This window comes from Petaurus breviceps, unplaced genomic scaffold (assembly GCF_028583685.1).
Source record: "Petaurus breviceps papuanus isolate PSGF00001 unplaced genomic scaffold, PetGlider_PUasm1.0 90701, whole genome shotgun sequence".
Classification (NCBI taxonomy): domain Eukaryota; kingdom Metazoa; phylum Chordata; class Mammalia; order Diprotodontia; family Petauridae; genus Petaurus; species Petaurus breviceps.
The window spans coordinates 6,810,519-6,831,375 of record NW_027187316.1 but is presented as its reverse complement, the minus strand read 5'-3'; positions in this window follow the sequence as shown (position 1 = coordinate 6,831,375).

Below are 20,857 nucleotides of genomic sequence, written 5' to 3'. Positions count from 1 at the left end.
AAATGTCCAAGATTATAACCACACTGAAACACTGGGGATTGTTGTACCATTATGGGATCCCACTAGAGGTGTCCCCTCTTCTCCATTTGCTTGACTTTCTTTGTGCCTTACAATTCTTTTGGGGGTCCCATTACATAAGATTCATGCATCAAGTCTTGCATCATAAGTTCTATTCTAATATTTGGAGACAAAGAATAGGGAACAAATGTCCTTGATAAAAATGGGAGCTCCTAAGAGAAGTAGATGAAAAAACATTTATTAAATGCTTATGATATACCAAGCACCATGCTAAGTTCTGGAGACATAAATAGAATAACTAAGATAGTCTTTCCTTTCAAGAAGTTCACACTCTAATTGGGGGAGACAACACATAAAAAAAGTCCAGCTATAGAGCAGATGGAAATCCTTGGAAGTCCTAAGGGTTCATCAGTGATGTGGACATTAAGGCTCAAGGATCCCTAGGTTGTGTCAGCAAGGCAGATGTCAATGCTGGGGGTCTGCAGGTTGGAGAAGCAAGGTAGATAGTAAGGTCTGGTTGTCTTCTATCTCACCAGAAGAAAAAGAATTAGTGACTCCCATCTCATTCAAGTGATGTAATTAATTAAGCAATCTGGAAGGGTTCTGGAGCATTGTGAGGACCAAGGAAAGCAAATTGTTGTTCAGTCAATTTTCCATCGTATCTGACTCTTCATGACCCTATTTGGGGTTTTCTTGGCAGAGATAATGGGGTAGTTTGCCATTTCCTTCTCTAGCTCATTTTACAAATGAGGAAACTGAGGCAAATAGGGTTAAGTGACTTGCCCAAGGTCATATAGTAAGTGTCAGGCTGGTTTTGGACTCAGGTCTTCCTGACTCTAGGCCGGGTGATTTATTCACTGTGCCATCCAGCTGCCCAAGTAAGGCAAATTTGGGTCCTAGCGGTTTTTGGCTAGTCTTCCCCATGCCCAGCCAGCCTGGGAGGCTTATGGAGGAGACAAAGGGAAAGGAGAGGGGAAGGGTACAAAGCTTACCCTGTTTCCCTTCCCCTTAACTTTGGGTTCAGATGGGGTTTGGGAAGCCAGGATCAGGGAGGGAGAAAAGGGAAGGAAAAGGGAGAGGGTGTTGTTGGTAAAGGGCCCTCTCTTCCCAAACTGAGATGGGTTCTAGATAACAAGATGGACATTGTGAGTGCTCCTCATTCTGCTAAGGAAGGCTAGAAATCAATCTGTATAGTTAAAAAAATCTCAACTCCTTTCTGATAACTTATGGATTTCAAGCAATATTTCATATAGTAAGAGAGGTGATATGATGGTAAACTGGCTGTGCAGTCAGCCTGGGTTTAAGACTTGCCTCAGTCACAGAGGCTATGAGATCCTGCCCTGGGACTTAAACTCAGTGCACCAGGCAACCCTCTTTAAGACTATGAGTTTAAAAGAAGGTGCTGATCTCAGTGCGTGGAAGGATTTTCCTCTCCTGGGAGTTCCTTATTTGATGAAATTCTATTCTAGATAATAAAATGCTTGTGAAAGGGAAGTATTTTGGTGATGTTCAAGAGCAAAGATTCCTAACCTGGGGTCTGGGAATTTAAAAAAAGTTTTAATAACTATATCAATATAATTGATTTCCTTTGTAATCCTATGTGTTTTATTTTGTGTTTTAATTAATTTTATTCATAATTTATAGAACAAAACAAGCATTTCCATAGCATAGTATAATAAAAAGATGATTGCATATGAGACTGTAAATTTCTTTTTTCTTCCCCCTCCCCCCCTCCACCATAGAGATGGCTGCCATTAGATACAAATAGATATACATAGGTAAAATTATTCCCTATATACTTCCACTTACCTTATTCTGAACAGTCCAAAGGCTTCCACAGCTTGCCCAAGGTTTTCTGTGACCAAAAAAAGCTTAAGAAGCTCTGTCCCAGAGGTGTTCTAGCACAATGGTGCCAAATTCAAACATAAATAGATCTGTCATTGCATATTGACTTAGAAAACCACAAATTAGCATTGCCTAGGTTGCATAATATTTTTGTTTCTTTTGTTAAACATTTCCCAATTTCATTTTAATCTGGTTGCTCCACACTGGGAGTGTTATGGGCAGCATGTACTCCGCAGGCTGTGTGTTTGACATTTCTGTACAGCATCTCACTTGTCTCTTATCTTGTCATACTAAACCTGACACGATACATCTTCAGAAGGTTGTTTACCTTCCTTAAAACACTGGAGAAAGTGAAACCAAATCTTCCTATGTGTTTAGGTTGGAATTCAAAGCAGGTTAACATCAAATGGCATTTGGGAATAGAGTGATTTAAGGTTATTAATAACTGAAGAGGGCTCCTCAGACTTCTATGGTTCTACCAGGCCAATAGACTGTCAGGAAGAAAGGTGGATTGGGGGCAAAAAGGAAGGAAAAAAAGACTTATCCCAACTAGAGATAAATTTTAACAAAGGCCTTTTCAGGGCCACTAAGTCTGGGGTATGGACAATGAGGACAGATTGATCAATGGGATAAAAATTCAGGGGATCTTTGCTAAAGGAGAAACAGTTGGGCAGACTGTGGAGTGGGGGGTTGGGAGGAGGAAGAACCCTCTGGTAGGATAAATGGGTGGCCAGACAGGGGCAGGAGCAGAGAATTGAATGTAATCTTGTTCTCCCCCTTTCCATGTCCTTGATAATGGTCACCATATGCAGCTCATAACCATTAGTTGATGACTTAATGACCAGGATTTGCTGATGAAATGTCCCAATCTCAGGTCCCCAGGAGCACAAAGAGAGAAACACTCTGGCCAGAGCCTCAGCTCAAGATTCATCCCTTTGGATTCCATGTGGAATTAAGAGTGAACCAATGGCATTGGAATGGAGATAAATGCAATTAATCAATACAGAAAGAACAAAAAAGAAGAAAAAAGAGAAGGAAGAGGAGCCAGAACATTAGCTAAATTTGATACTATAAAGAGGTCCTGGAGACATTAATACAGGATGAGATCACCTAACATCTGGAGAAATGTGACTTGATAAAATGGTCCCACATCCTCAGGCCTGCTGCCTGAGAAATCTATCATAAGGGAGTAGGGATGGGGGTGGCGCAGAGATAACAGAGAGGAGGTAAAGGAGACAAAATAAGAATAATTTCCTTGGAATCTACACAACAGACAGCAGTTGTCTGATAGAAAAGTATGGCCAGAAAATCATCAGTGGTGTCATTTCTGTCTGGGTAAGGATATCACAGAATCACCAGTCATGATTTGTAGACTCATAAAGGTATGGACCAGGAAGGAGAACCCAAGAAATCATGCTATTGTTTAGCTTTTATTCCTAAAGCCCTTTGGGGATTTTTTTTTCATTAACTGGGCCTCAGTCCCTAATGCTGGAGGGAAAGGGAAGCAAGGTTATTCCTATTTTATAGGTAAAGAAGATAAGGCACAGAGAAGTGAGAACATTAGTAACCTGAGCACACGCCATTACGAAGTTTACCCAGGGAATTTTATTTTCTCTTTTGTTGAAGGAAAACATCTTGAACATCCAATAATGTAGGACATATTTTTATTCATCAAACTAAAGGGAAAAAAACTTAACTTTAAAAAAATGGCTAAAAAGTTACTTTAAAAACACAAACTTAAAAAAGACAAAACAAATAACAGGGTTTTTTTGGGGGAGACTTAAAGGTGTCTGTGTGCACACATCTATGGTTAGAAGTAAAAAGAAGCTGTTCTGACCAAGGACAATACATCATAGGGGGAACAGGAGAATAAGAATCTATTTGGTACTTACTATTTGCCAGGCACTGTGTGTTTTTTCTTCTTCATTTATTACCTAATTTGATCATAGGATCAAGAACTAGAAGGGATATTATAGATCAAGCACATAGTCCAGTACTGATATTTTTAGGAATGAAAAAAAAAATCCAGACTTCAGGAATGGCTAAGGTCTCTATGATAGTAAATAGCAGAACAGGGATTTAAATCCCGGTCTCCTAATGGTCTTCCAAATCCTGTGTTCTTTCCACTATACTCTACAAAACAATTGTAGGCAAAGTTTGTCACTGGGGCCCCCTTTTTCATCTTCTCTGGGCTTCCTTCATACTGTCTCCGGGTAGCTTTGTGCCAACCAATGGTGCCCAAAAGGGCCTGAGCATCAATTGTTGTCTTCCCTATAGAATGTAAGCTACTTGAGGTCAGGGACTGTTCCATTTTGTCTCTGCAACCCAAGCACTTAACATAGTACCTGGAACATAATAGGTCTTTGTTGTTGTTATTGTTGTTGAGTTGTTTCAGTCATGCCCACTCTCTGTGACCCCATTTAGGGAATTCTTGGCAAAGATACTAGAGTGGTTTGCCATTTCCTTCTCATTTTACAGATGAAGCAACTGAGGCAAACAGGGCAAAGTGACTTGCCCAGGGTCACACAGCTAGTGTCTGAGGTCAAATTTGAATCTCTATCTCTCTATCTATCTATCTATCTATCTATCTATCATCTATCTATCTATCTATCTATCTACATCATCTATCTCTATATATGTATATGTAGTTTATATAATATAAATATTATATATGGTCTATATAATATATATAGCTCACCTTAATAAATGTTTATTGACAAATCATTTGATTGTAGATGAGAGCCTGATGGTTTGAGTGAAGCGACAAGAGAGATTTCGTCTCATTTAATGCCACCAAATAGAATTCTTTCTCTTGAGAAAATGGAGGCTTTGGGGAACACACTGAGGCTTCACACCGTTGGGAGAGTCGCTTCCAGAAGTCTGTGTTACCAGGACCTTCTTACTCACTAGTTTTCTGTAGCTCAGGCTGGAATGAAGTCATCGGGTCATCCAACCATCTTGAGTGATTTGTGGTTTACTTGCTAGGGGCAATTAAAAAGGCTTGTGGTAAAGGAAGCAGCTCTGCCACAGCAAGCCCCATTAAGTAATTAATCCCTGCTCTGGGGACTGTTAATTAATAGTTTATGACTAATCCTTCTCCTGCCTGGGGAGAAGGAGGGCAGGGAGGTGTAAAGAATGCCAAGGCTCAGCCCAGTCTCTTGGGAACTCCAGAAGGCAGGTGTGAGGTTGGGGCTGTCAACCTGTTGTGCACTCAATCCTTGCAGCAAAGAGTCACAGAATGGTAACACTGGTGGGACTTTTAGAGATCATCTAGTACAACCTCCTGCCTCCAGGGAATGGTAAGTTTATGACACCAGAGACAGAGGAGCTGGTTTTACCTTTAAACTCTTCTAGGGAACCTCAACCATCCTCCAAAGTATTTCAGAACCTTTCTAATAAAAAAGAAAAAAAGTCTTCTAAGTGGCTAGCTTCAGTGACAGAATTCTAATGATGGCGGGGTGATGGGGGCTTTGCCCCAGGGTGTTAAACTTAGGGGGCAATGAAAATATTTGCAAGTGTTCAGCAACATAGAAAAAAACAGAGCCTAGCACCTACTTGGTCAAAATCATTTGTTAATATAGGAAGCTACAAGATTGTGGTGACTGGAGCTAACTTGTTCCTCGCTCAATCCTGCTCCCCACTTCCTACATGTACCCCTAAGAGGCAGTGCCCAAGAAGCTGTAGCATGCTCAGAATCCACAGCATCTTGGGTAAAACTACCTCGGCAGATGGTCTAAACCAGATTGGAGGGTAATCAAAGGGCCTCAGGCCCATTGGTGAGCTGGAAGGTGTCTACCCCAAGCATGTCAAGACTTCCCCTGGCAGAATGGGTGGATGAGAACAGTTTGTTCCAATGGCCACGAAAGAGGCTGAAGCAGGTGCTGTGGAGCTCCTAGAGCTTGGTCAGACATCAAAGATGCCAAGGTCATGCACTGCCCACCAGTCCATCGCCAGCCATCTGGACTTTGGTCTTGCCACTCTGGAAGAGAGAACTGGTACAGCTCTGATGAATTGGTGCAACTCTGCCTCCAGGCATCACCCATCACATCATGATGTCACTGGTCCTCTTTGAAAACACAGGACAAACAACAATATAGACAAAAGAGAGTCAGCCTCGAAGTCAAGAAATCCTGGGGTCAAGTCCCACCTCTGATACGCATTGGCTGTGTGACATTGGGCAAGTCACTTAACCTTACAATGCTCTCTAAAACTCTCTAAAACCTTACAAGTTGTAATGGAGGTGTTGACTTGCCTTAAGAGTTTCCTCACTTGGGGGTTCCTTAAAGCAATGCAATCACAGGTTCATTCTCTATCCCATAATTTTAATGCTAAATGCCATTTGGCCTGCAGTGGTGTGTGGTACTTACCCCAGGCGCAGGTGCAGGCACGCACACACACATACACACACACACACACACACACACACACACACACCTAATTATGGCTTTGCTCATTGTCATCTGCTATACTCAAAGGCTATTTCTCTCTTGTCCTCTCCTCTGGGAACAGTGGCTACCCCACCCAGTAGTAGTGTTTCAGCTTAAGGACTGGTGTGAAATCTTTCCTCCCTGCCTTCTCTTTCTCACTTTTAAAAAACAAAACAAAACACCCCAGGGGTGGCTAGGTGGCCCAGTGTATAGAGCACCAGCTGTGGAGTTAGGAGGACCTGAGTTCAAATCCAGCCTCAGACATTTAACACAAAACTAGCTGTGTGACCTTGGGCAAGTCACTTGACCCCACTTGCCCTATCTTCCCCCCCCAAAAGAAAACCCACCCCAAAAAAACCTGCAGTCATCACATAATAATAATAGTAATAGCTAACATTTATAAAATATTTACCAATGCCTGGTACTGTGCTAAGTACTTTACAACTATTATCTAAATTGATCCTCACAAAAACCCTGGGAGGTGGGTGCTATTATTATTCTCATTTTACAGGTGAGAAAACTGAAGCAAACAGGGTTAAGTGACTTGCCCAGGGTCACACACAGCCAGTAAGTTTCTGAGACCAGATTTGAACTCAGGTCTTCCTGACTCCAGACCTAGTGCTTTATTTATTGCCCTACCTCGCTGCCCATAAAGAGTTTGTGTAGCAGACATGTGCAACCCCAGAATCTGGAAACCAAAGTCAGGAAAAAAAGGTTTAAAAAAAGTTGAGAAAGAAATGGAGAATAACAAGAAAAAAAAATGGATGAAAAAGCCATCTGTGGAAATTTTCCAAAGAAATAGCTCATCCTAAGGATTATGAAAGGTAGTTGACCTGACAAGGTAAGGGTTTCACATTTCTCCTTCAGGGGCCTATGATTCCTTTCTCAATCTCATAAGGAGGAACCTTATATAAGATGTAACTAATGTAAGATAAGGAGGCAGCTAAGTCACTTAGTGGATATAGCACTGGGCCTAGAATCAGGAAGACCCGAGTTCAAATCCAGCCTCAGACACTCACTAGCTGTGTGACCTTGGGCAAGTCACTTTATATCTTTTTGCCTCAGTTTCCTCATCTGGAAAATTAGCTAGAGAAAGAAATGGCAAAGCACTCCAGTATTCTTGTCAAGAAAATCCCATACAGGGTCACAAGAGTCAGACTCGACTGAACAACAGCAACAACACATGTAAAATAAGCTATAATTTAATTATTTGTAAATGTTGGGATTAAGAGCCTACTCTGAGCAGGGCACTTTACTAGGCACTAGGAGAGGGACAAGATGACTTACATCCTGCTCTCAAGGAGTTGATAATCTAATGGGGGGGGGAGAGGATATGTGCACAGTTTTATGCTAATACAAGGCAGAGTGAAATTAAGTAAAAAGGAAATGTGGAGGCAAAGTAAGATGAGAAATCTAAGGAGGGAGAGGGAATTTCCAGCTGCAAAATGGTGGTCAGAAAGGGCTTCCTGGAGGAGGGAGCTCCTAGTTGGGCCTTGAAAGAAGCAGGAAGGGCCTTCGTCTGAAAAGGAAGGTAGGGGTCCATTCCAGGCATGGGAAATGGGAAGATCAAAGACACAACAAAGGGAGAAGGGAGGGAGAGAACAGGGATGGTTAAATATGGCTGAATTGTAAAATACTTGTGTGGAGAATGACCAAAAAAAATTGTCATAGAAAGATGATGGAATGGTATTGTGCTATTATTGTTCAGTCATTTTCGGTCACATTTGCCTCTTTGTGACTGTATTTGGAGTTTTCTTAGCAAAGATACTAGAGTGGTTTGCCATTTCCTTCTCCAGCTCATTTTATAGATGAGAAAACTGAGGCAAAAAGGGTTAACGGACTTGCCCAGGATCACACAGTAAGTGTCTGAGGCCAGATTTGAATTCAGGTCTTAATGATTCCAGGCCCAGCACTCTATCCACCAAGCCATGGAGCCACCTAGCCTACTCTACCATGCTATTTGAAATGACAAATATTAGAAATCCAGAGAAACAATAGAAGACCAGCATGAACTAACACAGAGTGAAGAAAGCAAAACCACTAGAATCATCTATATGATTACCATAATAATAGGCTGGATTGTGAGCTCCTTTAGATTATAAACTCCAGGAGATTCAGGACCGTCTCATTCCTCCTTTTGTATTCCCAGCATTTAGCACAGTGCCTGGATTATAGTAGGTACAGCTAGGTGGCACAGTGCATAGAGCACTGGAATCTGGAAGACCTGAGTTCAAATTCAGCCTTAGATACTAGCTATGTGACCCTGGGCAAGTCACTTAGCCCTGTTTGCTCCAGTTTCCTCATCTGTAAAATGAGCTGGAGAAGGAAATGGCAAACTAATATCTCTGCCAAGAAAATCCTGAGTGGAGTCACAAAGATTCAGACATGACTAAAATGAATAAACAGCAAGAAATGCTTTTAGATTGATAATAGATATGAAAATAACACTAAAGGGAAGCTGGATTCATGTTCCTTAGACTAGAAGTCCCTTGCCAGTAGGGACTGTTTCATTCATTTTATCTCTGGATCCTAGAACAGTGCTAAGCACACATATTAGGCATTTAATAAATGCTTGATGATAGATTGGTTAGTTTATTGCAAATATCGATCATGATCTTAGACAACAGATGATGAAATACACTTTCCTCCTCTTCCTGGAGAGGTGGGAGACCGTGTGGGTGAGGGCAGATGTACATATGATGGCAGATGTATTTTCAAAACTGTCAGTTTTACTTAGCTTGTTTTTTTGGGAGGCAGGGTTGTTGTTACAAGGAAGGGTTTAATGGGGTATGTGTGTGTATGTGTGTTTGTATGTCTGTGTAGAGAGATTTTAAGGAAATAAGCATGATTTTAAAAAAATCATTAAACTTAAAAAAACCACAAAACCCCCCTGTGTCTTCATACTTTGTGGCTCAACACTCCTGCTAAGCCGACAGATGTTTCCAGTGGTCCACACCTTCATCTTGGATTTGGGCATGTCTTTCTCTGCTCTCAGTCATGCACATCTGTCTATGTTTTTTTGATGAGGGATGACACACTCCAGAGAGCAGTTGTAAAGCTTCACTAAAAGGTTTAGCTCAAACATTTGCTTGGGAACATATGGCATGCTAAAGCTTAGTATCCCTAAGGCATATGTCAATAACATGCAAACCTTAAGGAAATGCACGTGGTAGACGATCTGACAATTGCCTTCTTCTGGATCTGAGAAATTCCTGAAGGAGACCCCAAGTCCTATGGGAAAGAGACTAAAATCAATCCTACTTTCTGAGTTGCCCTGTTGTTTCCATGAATAAAAATTCTCTCACCATTTTCCCTTTCTTAGTTCCAGACTTTCAGAACATCATCATTTCAATAGAAAGACCGCAGTCTCTGAATCTTAGTGAACCATTGCCTTTGTGCCGAATTCCCTTCCCTTGATTCCTTCTTAAGGGTCTTCTTCCTTTATTATAATGTGGTCAGGCTCGGGGTTCACTCTTCCAATGTGCCCTGGGAATAGTAGGTTGGATTTTCCCCAGATGCTTTCTCTCTTTCAAGGTTACCTCTAGAATCCAAAGGTGGCATTCCAGTGCTAGCTCTCACCAGTACCCATTCAGTTCCACAAGTTTTTGAGTTCCAAATTTTCCTCCCCTCCCTCTCCATCCCCCTTGCCCCCACCAAGGTGGCATGCAATCTGATACAGGTTCTACATATACCTTCACATTAAACATTAGTCAAGTTGTAAAAAAGAATTATAACAATGGAATGAACGAGAAAGAAGAAATAAAACAAACAAAAAACAAAACAAAAAAGAGAGCAAGTAAGTAGTTTGCTTCAATCTACATTCAGACTCTGAATTCTTTCTCTGGATGTGGATGGCCTTTTCCATCCTGAGTCCTTTGGCATTGTCCTATAACCTTGCATTGCTGAGAGGAGCCCAGTCTGTCAAAGTCAGTCATCCCAGAAATGATGTGTCTGTAATTGTGTACAAAGTTCTCCTGGTTCTGCTCCTCTCACTCAGCCTCAGTTTATGTAAGTCTCTTCAGGTTATTATGAAGTCCATCTGCTCCACATTTCTTATAGCACAATGGTATTCCATTACATTCATATACCACAACTTGTTTAGCCATTCTCCAATTAAAGGGCATCCTGTTGATTTTCAGTTCTTTGCCACTACAAAAAGAGCTGCGATAAATATTTTTGTACATACAGGTCATTTACCCACTTGTATGATCTCTTTGGGATACCAGCCCTAGAAGTGATGTTGCTGAGTCAAAGGGTATGCACATTTTTATAGCCCTTTGGGCATAGTTCTGAATTGCTCTCCAGAATGGTTAGGTCAGCACACAACTCCACCAACAATGCATCAGTGTTCCAATTTTCCCACATCTTCTCCAGCATTTATAATTTTCCTGGTTTGTCATGTTAGTTAACCTGACCAGTGAGATGTGATGCATAACAGCTGTTTTGATTTGCATTTCTCTAATCAATAGTCACTTATAGCATTTTTTTCATATGATTATAGATATCTTTGATTTCTTCCTCTGAAAACTGCCTGTTCATATCCTTTGACCATTTATTGATTGGGAAATGACTACAACAAGCATTTATGAGGGCATACTATGTGTCAGACACTGTGCTACTGTTGTTCATTCGTGTCTGATTCTTTGTGAGGCCATTTGGAGTTTTCTTGGCAAAGGTACTACAGCGGTTTGCCATTTGCTTCTCCAGCTCATTTTACAGCGGAGAATACTGAGGCAAACAGGGTTTAGTGACTTGCCCAGTCACACAGCTAGTTAGTGTCTGAGGCCAGATTTGAACTCAGGAAAATGAGTCTTTCTGATTCTACACTGGGCACTCTATCCATTGTGCCACCTAGATGCCCTGTTATCTCATCTAATCCTCATAACCTTGTGAGGTAGATGCTATTATTACAGTTGGGGAAACTGAGGCAGACAATGGTTAAGTAACTTGCTAAGGGTCACACAACTAGTAAGTGTTTGAGGATAGATTTTAACTCAGATTTTCTTGACTCCAGCTCTCTATACACTACTACTATACATTCTATGCTATATACTACCTAGCTGCCCCAAGAGTATCTTGCTAGTTACTTTAACTGGGGTGTGAGTGATTGATTGATTCAAATGACTCCCACCTTTATATTCTTCCCCCAGTTTCCCAGTTTAATATTTGCTGTCCTCAGAAAATCTATTGGGGTATTTTTTTTGGCAAGGTCTTTGTCCCAAATACTGTATAACTCTTTAGTGACTTGGGAAGGTTCAGCATTATCTTTTTTGAATGCTTCACCAATGTCTTGTATTAAAAAAGTTTTAGTGAAAGTCTATGTTCACAATCCAATTTAGCAATTAATATTCTTCTAGACTTCCAAATAAATGACCATACAATTTAACAAACATATCATTTTACAAAATTATAATAGGCTACCGACTAACCTGGTGTTTTCAAAGGACCTTTTCCAACCCAAAAACAATAAAGAAAAAGAAAAAAGTATGGAAATTTAAATCTCTCTTCTCAGAGAGAAAGCCTGGGCCTAACAGAGCTCCTCAGAGCATTGCGGCTCTCCCCACAGGGATTAGGGATCTGAGGTCCCTTGAGGTGAGGAACCAAACCCATTTGGCTTAGCACTTGTATGGCAACGTTGATGCATTATTATCTGAGTTACTGGAACACTCTTTTTCTCCCTCTCCAATGGAGGAACTCCTCTTCTCTGGGCTCATTTGGACATCCTATGCCACAACAAACCAGTTGTGGGTCATGGGACTGCTGGGGCATTCAACCTTTCCTTCTCCCACCAAGAATTCTATTTTTAACCTACACAGGCTGAGTGTAATCATTGACTAATAAAAAGGAAAAGAAAAAGCTTCCTTTCTCAGTAAGAAAGTTATGTCCTTACCGATAGCCTAGAGCAGTGGTGGAGAACCTGAGACCTTGAGTGTGACCTTTTGACTGAATCCAGATTATTGTTCTGTAAAATTTGGATTCAGTCAAAAGGCTGCACTTAAGGATCTAGAAGGCCATGTGTGGCCTCAAGGCCTCAAATTCCCCACCCCTGTCATGTATGTAGTGTTCTCTCCACAGGGATTAGAGACCCAGGCTTGACTGGAAATTATCTCTAACCCTTCAGATGAGAAATAAACTGTACTAGAGAGAAACTCTTTCCTTATTCCCTCAGGGTGTAGTGCCATCCAACTGTTTCTGGGAAAAAAATTTAGGTGTTCCTTTCTATGTAAGGCACGCCAAAATTTCTCCTGGGAATCCTTGTATCATAGACATGCTCCTTGGGGGTCCAAGAAAATTTGATCTGAGTTCCCTTACCAAAGAGTCCCAAGATTTCCCTAATGCATCCCTCTCCCTCAAGGGTAATCCAAGTGGATTTTCTATCTTATTTTTCACTAGGATTAACTTAAATTCAGAGAAAAACTCCCACTCAGAAAGACCCTCAGAGATGTGTTGAACTCCTCTAAAAGGGATTTGACCCTTTGAGTTGATTACTTAGCCCTTCTAGGCCAGCAGATAAACCATATCCTATGGACCTGCAGTCAACAAAAGTCCAGCTGCCTGGACATGTTACAGATAAGGAAAACAGAAGTAAAAAGAAGAAGAAAAGAGCTATCCTAATGTGCTCTAGGCAAGCTGTTAGAGCAGTGTGTGCACATCCATAAGCTTCCAGACTCAGTATTCATTGGGTATAGACATATAACAGATAACAGCACATATACACCGAGACAAGCAAATTATCACAAAGAAACTTGTTTTACTTGTAAGAAAATACATTTAAAATACTGTATAATTATAACTTGAAACAAAAGAGATGAGGAAAATTGCCAATTTTTCTCTAGTAGATACCCAAACTAGGGTATCTAGGGCCTCTAGCTAGAGGCCCAAGTGGAGAATCTTCATTAGATCCCTAAATGCAAAAGGCCCAATATTTATCCTAGGCCAGACTTCCACGTGTAGCTCTGCAGGTTATGAAGAACTTTAAAAGCCAAAAAGAAGATTGTATATTTGATCCTGAAGATAATGGGGACTGACTAGAGTTTATTGAGTAGGGTGATGGCTTGATAGTTGAATAGAAGGAGGACTGGTGTGGGGAGAGAGTTGAGGCTAGGAGATCAGCCAGCTAGTGTTGTCATTCTTTGTCCTTTGCTCTCAAAGAGGATCATGGCATCTGGAAAGCGATACCATGACTTTCAAGTGAATTGGATTTAAGTGTGCAAAGTCACCAGCCTCACTTTCTCCTCCAGAGCCATCTGGGTCCAGTGGCAAGATACAGATCAGGGTGACTGATGATGGTCCTGGATGCAGTGGGAGACCCTGGCATTAGAGAAGGGGGTTTATACAAGATGAAATTGGCAGGATTTAGCAACAGATTAGATATGGAAGGTGAGAGAGAGTGAGCAGAAGGTTTCAAGCCTCAGTGATTGGGACTTCTGCCATCTATATTCCATCTTGACCCAAGCTATCCCCCATGCCTAGGATTCACCCACTATTCATCTCTTTCTCTTAGAATGTCTAATTTCTTTTAAGGCTTGACTCAAGGGCCAACTTCCAGCCAAGGCCTGACTTGATGCCCCTTATTACTAGTGCCTCCATCCATCAAAATTACTTTGTATTTACTTATTTGTGTACACATTGTTTCCTGCTGGTAAAATGTGAGTTCCTAGAGGACAGGCTTGTTTCATTTGTATCCCCAGTGCCCTAGAGAGGCTGCATGGTACAGACCACAGGCTCAGGAAGGCCTGATATAGTAGGGAAGGACTGATTCAGGCTGGTCCTAGTACCTCAAGTTTGAGTTTGGAACGAAATGAGACTTTCATAGAATAACTGGTAATTAACAAAAGAGAGTTTGCTTAGCTATAATGGGGGAAGGATGGTCAGCAAGGAAGCAGCATTTTCAGCTGAGCTCAGCTTGCCTGGGATGGTATCGGTCATGACGTGGGTCTGCCAGTCAGAACTCTGAAGGAGGGACCATGGGATTATTCATGCCTTGGTTTCTGTTCTAAGGGCTCCAGGAAGTTCTATCAGTGGCCTAAGTCTTTCGTGTCTTGAACCAACTAACTATTGACCTTTAAGGAAAAACTAACCAAGTTTATTTAGGGTAGGACCTTAGAATATGGCTCCCATCACACCTGGGTTCAAGTCTCCTCTCTAACACACTCTGTGTGACTGGAGCGAGTGCTCACTTCACCTCTTAGTGCCCTTGGTTACTCTCTAAGGCTGTAAGTTGCAGAATAATGCTGGTCTGTACTGGTGAGGGTGTGTCCTCACCAGCAAGTAGGGAAGGAAGGTTATAAACATAAGCATGTATATATGTGTATATGTGTGCGTGTGTGTATATCTAGATATATTGTTTCCTCATCAGAAAGTGGGGAAGGAAGGGGAATAAACATATGTATGTATATATGTATGCATGCATGTATGTATATGTATGTATATCTATGTCTATGTCTATAGATACATTGTTTCCTCACCAGCAAATGGGGAAGGAAGGCAATAAACACATGTATGTATGTATATGTGCGTACATCTGTATCTACATCTGTATCTATAACTATGTCTATGTCTATAGAAATATCATTTCCTCACCAGGAAGTGGGGAAGGAAGGGAATAAATACATATGTATATGTACATATATATGTATATGTGTGTGTGAGAAGTCTCCTTTGTGCCAGACACTGTGCTAAGCATTTTCCAAATGATCTCATCTGATCCTCACAATAACCCTTCAAGGCAGGTGCTGTTATTATCCTCATTTTGCAGTTTTGGAAACTGAGGTAGGCAAAGTTTAAGTGACTCACCCAGGTTTACAGCTAGTAATCATCGGGTCAGGTGGTCTTGGTTTCAGGCCCAGACCACTCTCTGCCATACCAGCTGACTGCTTCACTTCCAGGGAACTATTGGGAGTTCCCTATACAAATAAAATCACAGGTCCTATTCACAACTAACAAAACAAAATGAAACAAAACTCCCTAGTGTCTGGAACAGAGTAGGAGTTTAAGATAAACATTTGTTGAAATAATCACTAAAGTACATACACAATACAAGGAGGGGGGCTTGGGGTGAGGAGGGGGGCTAGATATCTAAATGATAAGCATCCCATCCCCTAAATACCTTTGCAATATAGTGGAAGAGAGAAGGCATGAGCATAGATTGCTATTTCACATTAGAAAATGAGAAGCATAAACAATATACTATGGCTTCTGAGCCAGGAGAGATCACTTCCAGCTGTGTATATAGGTATGCGTGTGTGTTGAGGGTGAGGAGGTTTCATGGAGGAGAGTTTCATGGAAGTAGTCATGCTTGAGAAGGGCTTTGAATGATGATGGGTAAGGTAATGACAGGTGGAGGTGCAGGCTGGGAAGGTCATTCTAGGCATAGAGGACAAGATGATCAATGTGTGTAATGGATAGAGTGCTGGATCTGGGAGACCCGGGTTCAAGTTTCACCTCTGACCATGGGCAAGTAATTGTTAAATGACTCCCTGAATCTAAGTTTCTTTATCTGTAAAATAAGGGTGTTGGACTGGATGACCTCTGAAGTCTTTTGGTCTATGGTCCTGTGAACAATGACACAGAGATGGGAAAGAATGAGCTAGTCTTGGGTAGTCCAGTTTGGTTGATGAAGCATGTAGGACATGTAGAGCATGGAAGCAACATCCTGGAAAAGGGGTCATTTTACTTAACTGTTCTTTGAAAAGACAGAGGGTTCTGGGTGTGAGAGTTATTAGGAAGAGTCTGTGATCTTAAAAATCCCAAACATCTTAATAAAGGAGTTATCGAGCATCTGAGGAGCTCCAGTGAAGGGGAAATCACTCTTCCAAGAAGACAATTCTACTCTGATATATCTCTAATTGGCATGAAATTTTCCCTGTCATTCAGCCTAAATTTGTTTTTTGTTGTTTTTTTTTCGACTTTAATTCATTGTCTCTCATTCTTCCCTCTGGAGTTAAATAGAACAAGTCTTACCCTTGACAATCCTTCATAAGATAGAAGGCTATTATTGTAAGAATTAAGATTGACCTGACAGAGAGATGAGAAAATGTAACTCTCTCCCTTCTTTGAAGAAGAGGACTAATGATCAATTAATCAACAAGAAATTTTTAAGTGCTTACTATTTCCTAGGGGGGCAGTTAGGTGGCATAGTGGATAAAGCACTGGGCCTAGTGCCAGGAAGAGTCATCTTCTCAAATCTGGCCTCTGACACTAGCTGTGTGACTCTGAGCAGGTCCCTTAACTCAGTTTGCCTCAATTCCTCACTTATAAAATAAGTTGGAGGAGGAAATGGCAAACTATTCCAGAATCTTTGCCAAGAAAACTCCAAATGGGAGTCAGAATCAGACCAAAATGACTAGACAGCAATATGTGCTAGGAATTAGGAATACAAAGAACAATGAAATAATACCTGCCCACAAGGAGTTTATATTCTATCAGGGGAAACAATAGGTACATAAATAAGTATACACAAAACGAATATAAAGGAAATTTATTAAGGGAATAAAGGACACTAGCAGCTGGGGGTTTAATCAATAAGATGATCAAAAAATTGGGTCTCTAGCCAGGCATGCTAGAGACCCAAGACAAAAGCAAAATGGTCCTCGACCTCTAGTTTACACTCTAATAGAAGAGATACCATATTTGTGTGTATGTATAACATACCTATGTGTGTACAATAGGTACATGCCCATGCCCATATATATCTATGTATATAGACCTATATGTATATTATATAACATATATGTTATCGACCTATATGTATATTATTTATGTTGTTCTGCCAATTAGAAGATTGTGGACTCTGACCCAGGAAAAGCAGTGCAGGGGGCTCTCCCAGAGGGGCCAGAGTCACAGAGTCTGTAACAAAAGGACTCCTCACTAGACCAGCAGCATTACTGACCAGAACAGATGGTTGGAAGAATGACCAAGCAAAATAAATAAATAAAGAGATATTATGAGGGCTGGGATAGCCAAGACACAAACCCAGAAGAGGAGAGTAAATTCAAAATGCCAATAACCAAAAACCCAAAGAAAAGTACAAACTCTCCCCCAAATCCATCTGAATTCCTTGAAGAATGATATGTGTTTTTAAAAATGACATTGTAAATAAAATGAGACACAGCAAAGAGTTGGAAAAGTAAAGAGAGCTATGGAGGAAATACTTGGAAAGAGAATTAAAAGCTTGGCATAAGAGGTATAAAACCATACCCAAGAAACAGATTCCCTCTGACCAAAAAAGTTCATGACTCCATGAGACAACAAGAAATAATAAAACAAAAGATTAAAAAAAGGAGAAAATGTAAGGTAACTCATCAAAAACAAATCGTCTGGAAAACAGATCAAGGAGGGGTAATTTAATAATCACTGAAGTACCTGAAAGTTCTGAGCCTGGATATCATATTTCAAGAAATCATAAAAGAAAACTACTCAGCTCTCTTAGAATCAGAAACATAAAGTGAAAACAGTAAGAACTCACTATTGCCCCCTGAAAGAAACCTCAAAATGAAAATTCTTAGGAATATCATAGTCAAAATTCAAAGCATCCAGGTCAAGGAAAAAATACTGCAAGCAGACAGAAAGAAAGAGTTTGAGTACAAAAGAAACACAGTAGGGTGGTTCTATAGTGAGACATATAATTTAGCAACTACAAATATAAAGAAATGCTCTGTGTGCTGCTGTCTCTCCCATTACAATGTAAGCTGCTTGAGGGCAGGGACTATCTTTGTTTTTGTTTTTGGATCCCCAGTGCTTGGCATATAGTAAGCATTTAATAAATACTTTCTCATTCATTCATTCAAAGAAGCATGACTAAGCTATAGCCCTACAGGTAATAAATTCTAGTCTCTAGACACCCAGATGCCACACAAACATATAGCCACACAAACATATAGTCACTTAAGACTTTTTTTTTTTAAAGCAATTGGGGTTAAGTAACTTGCTCAAGTTTACACGGCCAGGTGTTTCTGGGTTAGGTGCTAAGTGTCTGAGTCCAGATTCGATCCCAGGTCATCCTGACTCTGGGGCCGGTGCTCTTACTCATTGTGCTATGTGGCTGCGCCCACTTAAGACTTCTTGAGGCAAAGATATTTCGCTGGGGGGCCTAGGATACAGGCTGTAGTCATTTCAGAGTTACAGAGCTATAGGAATTACCAATTTCATTTGCTTTGAGATATTCCAAAGAACTTTCATTACAGAGACTCTTTCTTAGTTTCTTTTGGGAATGAAGTGTGTTACATAAGTGAATTTTCCAAACAACTGAAGCTTATTCCCTCTAAGCACCAAAACTTTTTTACTTTAACCATTTTCAAATGAAAATACTTCTTAAAATGGGCAAAAATATTTTCCTACTTTCTTTAAATAAGGATAATCAACACAGTTTAATTGTTTTCTTTAGGATATTACTAGGCCCTACAACTATAATATTTTGCTATTATGTAGGGATGGCCTCAGGACCTATTGAGGTTTTAGGAGCTTGGTCTTGTACTAAATGGTCCCAGATTGCTGTGCTTTTTGAATTCTTCTGTCTACTTTTTATAGTTTTGTCTTCTCTTTTGTATCAAGCTGTCAATTGCCACCATTTTTTGCAACCCAGGATCCTGCCTCTACTAGCCTCTCCCAACCTGGTACCTTGTAAATTGCTGAGAATTAGAAAACCAGCTAATTGGATCACAGGATTCAGGGCTGGCAGGAACCTTAGCTAGCCACAGTTATTAGGACTGTGTATTAAATGAGGGACTCTCCCATGCACAATGAGCTTTAATGGGTGACTTTATTTTTTACATTCTTTTTTGCTAAGCGTATGCCTTTTCTACTGCCTTCTGTGGTCTTGCTTAATCAGTAGAGTTGAGGATCCCAGAATAAATAGCCTGCAAATAAAAGAAGGGGTTGTTGTAAAAAGAACAATAATGAAGAATAAATGAATCGTCTGCTCATGACCGGTATGTTCCATGGTTTCCTCCAAACTATTTTAGTTTCTTGCTATTTAGGCTCCTCCCCCACCCCCCAGCTTAAGGACAAATAGAGGAATTTTGTGTTGTTTCAATGATGGAATTTATAGTTTTCCTGACAAGATGTACAGCACAGTTGCATTTTGGCAAAGGAAGCAAAATTAAAAATATGGACAGGAAATAAAATTAATTTTAAAATATCTGAAAACATGTATTCTGTGTCTCCATCCAACTGGCCCGAGTCTGTGTGCTGGCCAGTGTCTGGAGCTGATTGATTAATGGGACAGAAATGAGGAGGTGTGAATTTATTTTGGACTTCACCAGGGAGCTGGGGAAGGTTTGGCACCAGCTCACTTAGGCTAAATCTGCATTTTAAAGTCCATCAATGATGACCACCTACTGGTCTCCTTAGGGGAGGTAGAGCCTTCAGAAAGGAAACATTCTGGACTGAATCGCTTTTCAGCAAATGCCTCTGGTGTCGTTTTCCCCTTTCCTTTTTTTGCAAGTATAGTAGGGTTCAGCGTTCACACTAAAAGTTGTTTGTTTGTTGGCTTGCTTTTGAAGCTGCATCCACAAGTCCCCTTCTTCCCCCTTGGGTGGGGAGTCAAAACTTGACGGTAACGAAGAAAGACTAAAATGAGGGGTTTTGTGGCTGAACCCAAATGGTTCCTGGAGAAGGGGGCAGGAAGAGAGAATAGGGATCCTGTTCAATCTGAAAATAAAATCAAGTCCTACGGGGCTCCTGAGCACGGAGAATCATTTAGCTGGGTGAGAGAAGGAGTAAAAAGAGCAAGATGTAGGGGGCAGGAAGTTGTAAGCAGACCGACCCTAAGCGGTCAGAGGAGCACGGCTCCAGAAGGCACCTCGGAGGCCATCCGGCCCAACTCCGTCATTTTCCAGATGAGCTAACCTTGATGTGAAACAATCTGCCCAAGGTCACTCAAGTAGTGTCAGAGGCGGAATTTGAACCTCGGTCCTCCGGCGCCAAAGCTAGTGACCCCCCTACTGTACCCGATTGCTTCAGGAAGCAGTCCGCAACAGGGAGGATTTTATGTGAGTCCCAAATGCCAGAAAGCAGAAGGGTTTCACCAGATTCCGAGGCGAGGATAATTAAAAACAAAGCCTCCTTTAAGACCGAGCTAGCTAGCACAGCCTTCCCCTGGCTCCCTTAATTCCCCAACCCTGCGTACTCCCCCTTCCCGCCCCCTTCCCCCATCTCCTCTCCCTGGCAAAGGCAGGGAGGGACTCCTCAGAAGTAAGATCACAGTAACTAGAAGCGACACCCTCTTGAAGACATTTTGACTTATAGTTTACAGCTTTCGAAGCATTTCAGCAGAGAGAAGTCCCACACCCAGGCGGCAAGTCAACAGCTCCCATTTTCAATTCTCCCTCGGTCTTCTCTATGATTATTTTTACAACATCCACAATGAAATGCAGATTTCTTTTTCCCTCCTTCTGATTGTGACCGGATGGAGGCTTTGAGTGGCTGGGCATATGGCTATGGTCACATGCATGAACCGGCCTTTGCATGCATGTCCAGGACATGTATGCATAGTCAAGACCTCCGCCCAGCACATGCACCATAATCTATAACTACACACAAGCGGACACAGGGCGCCCACAGAAAAA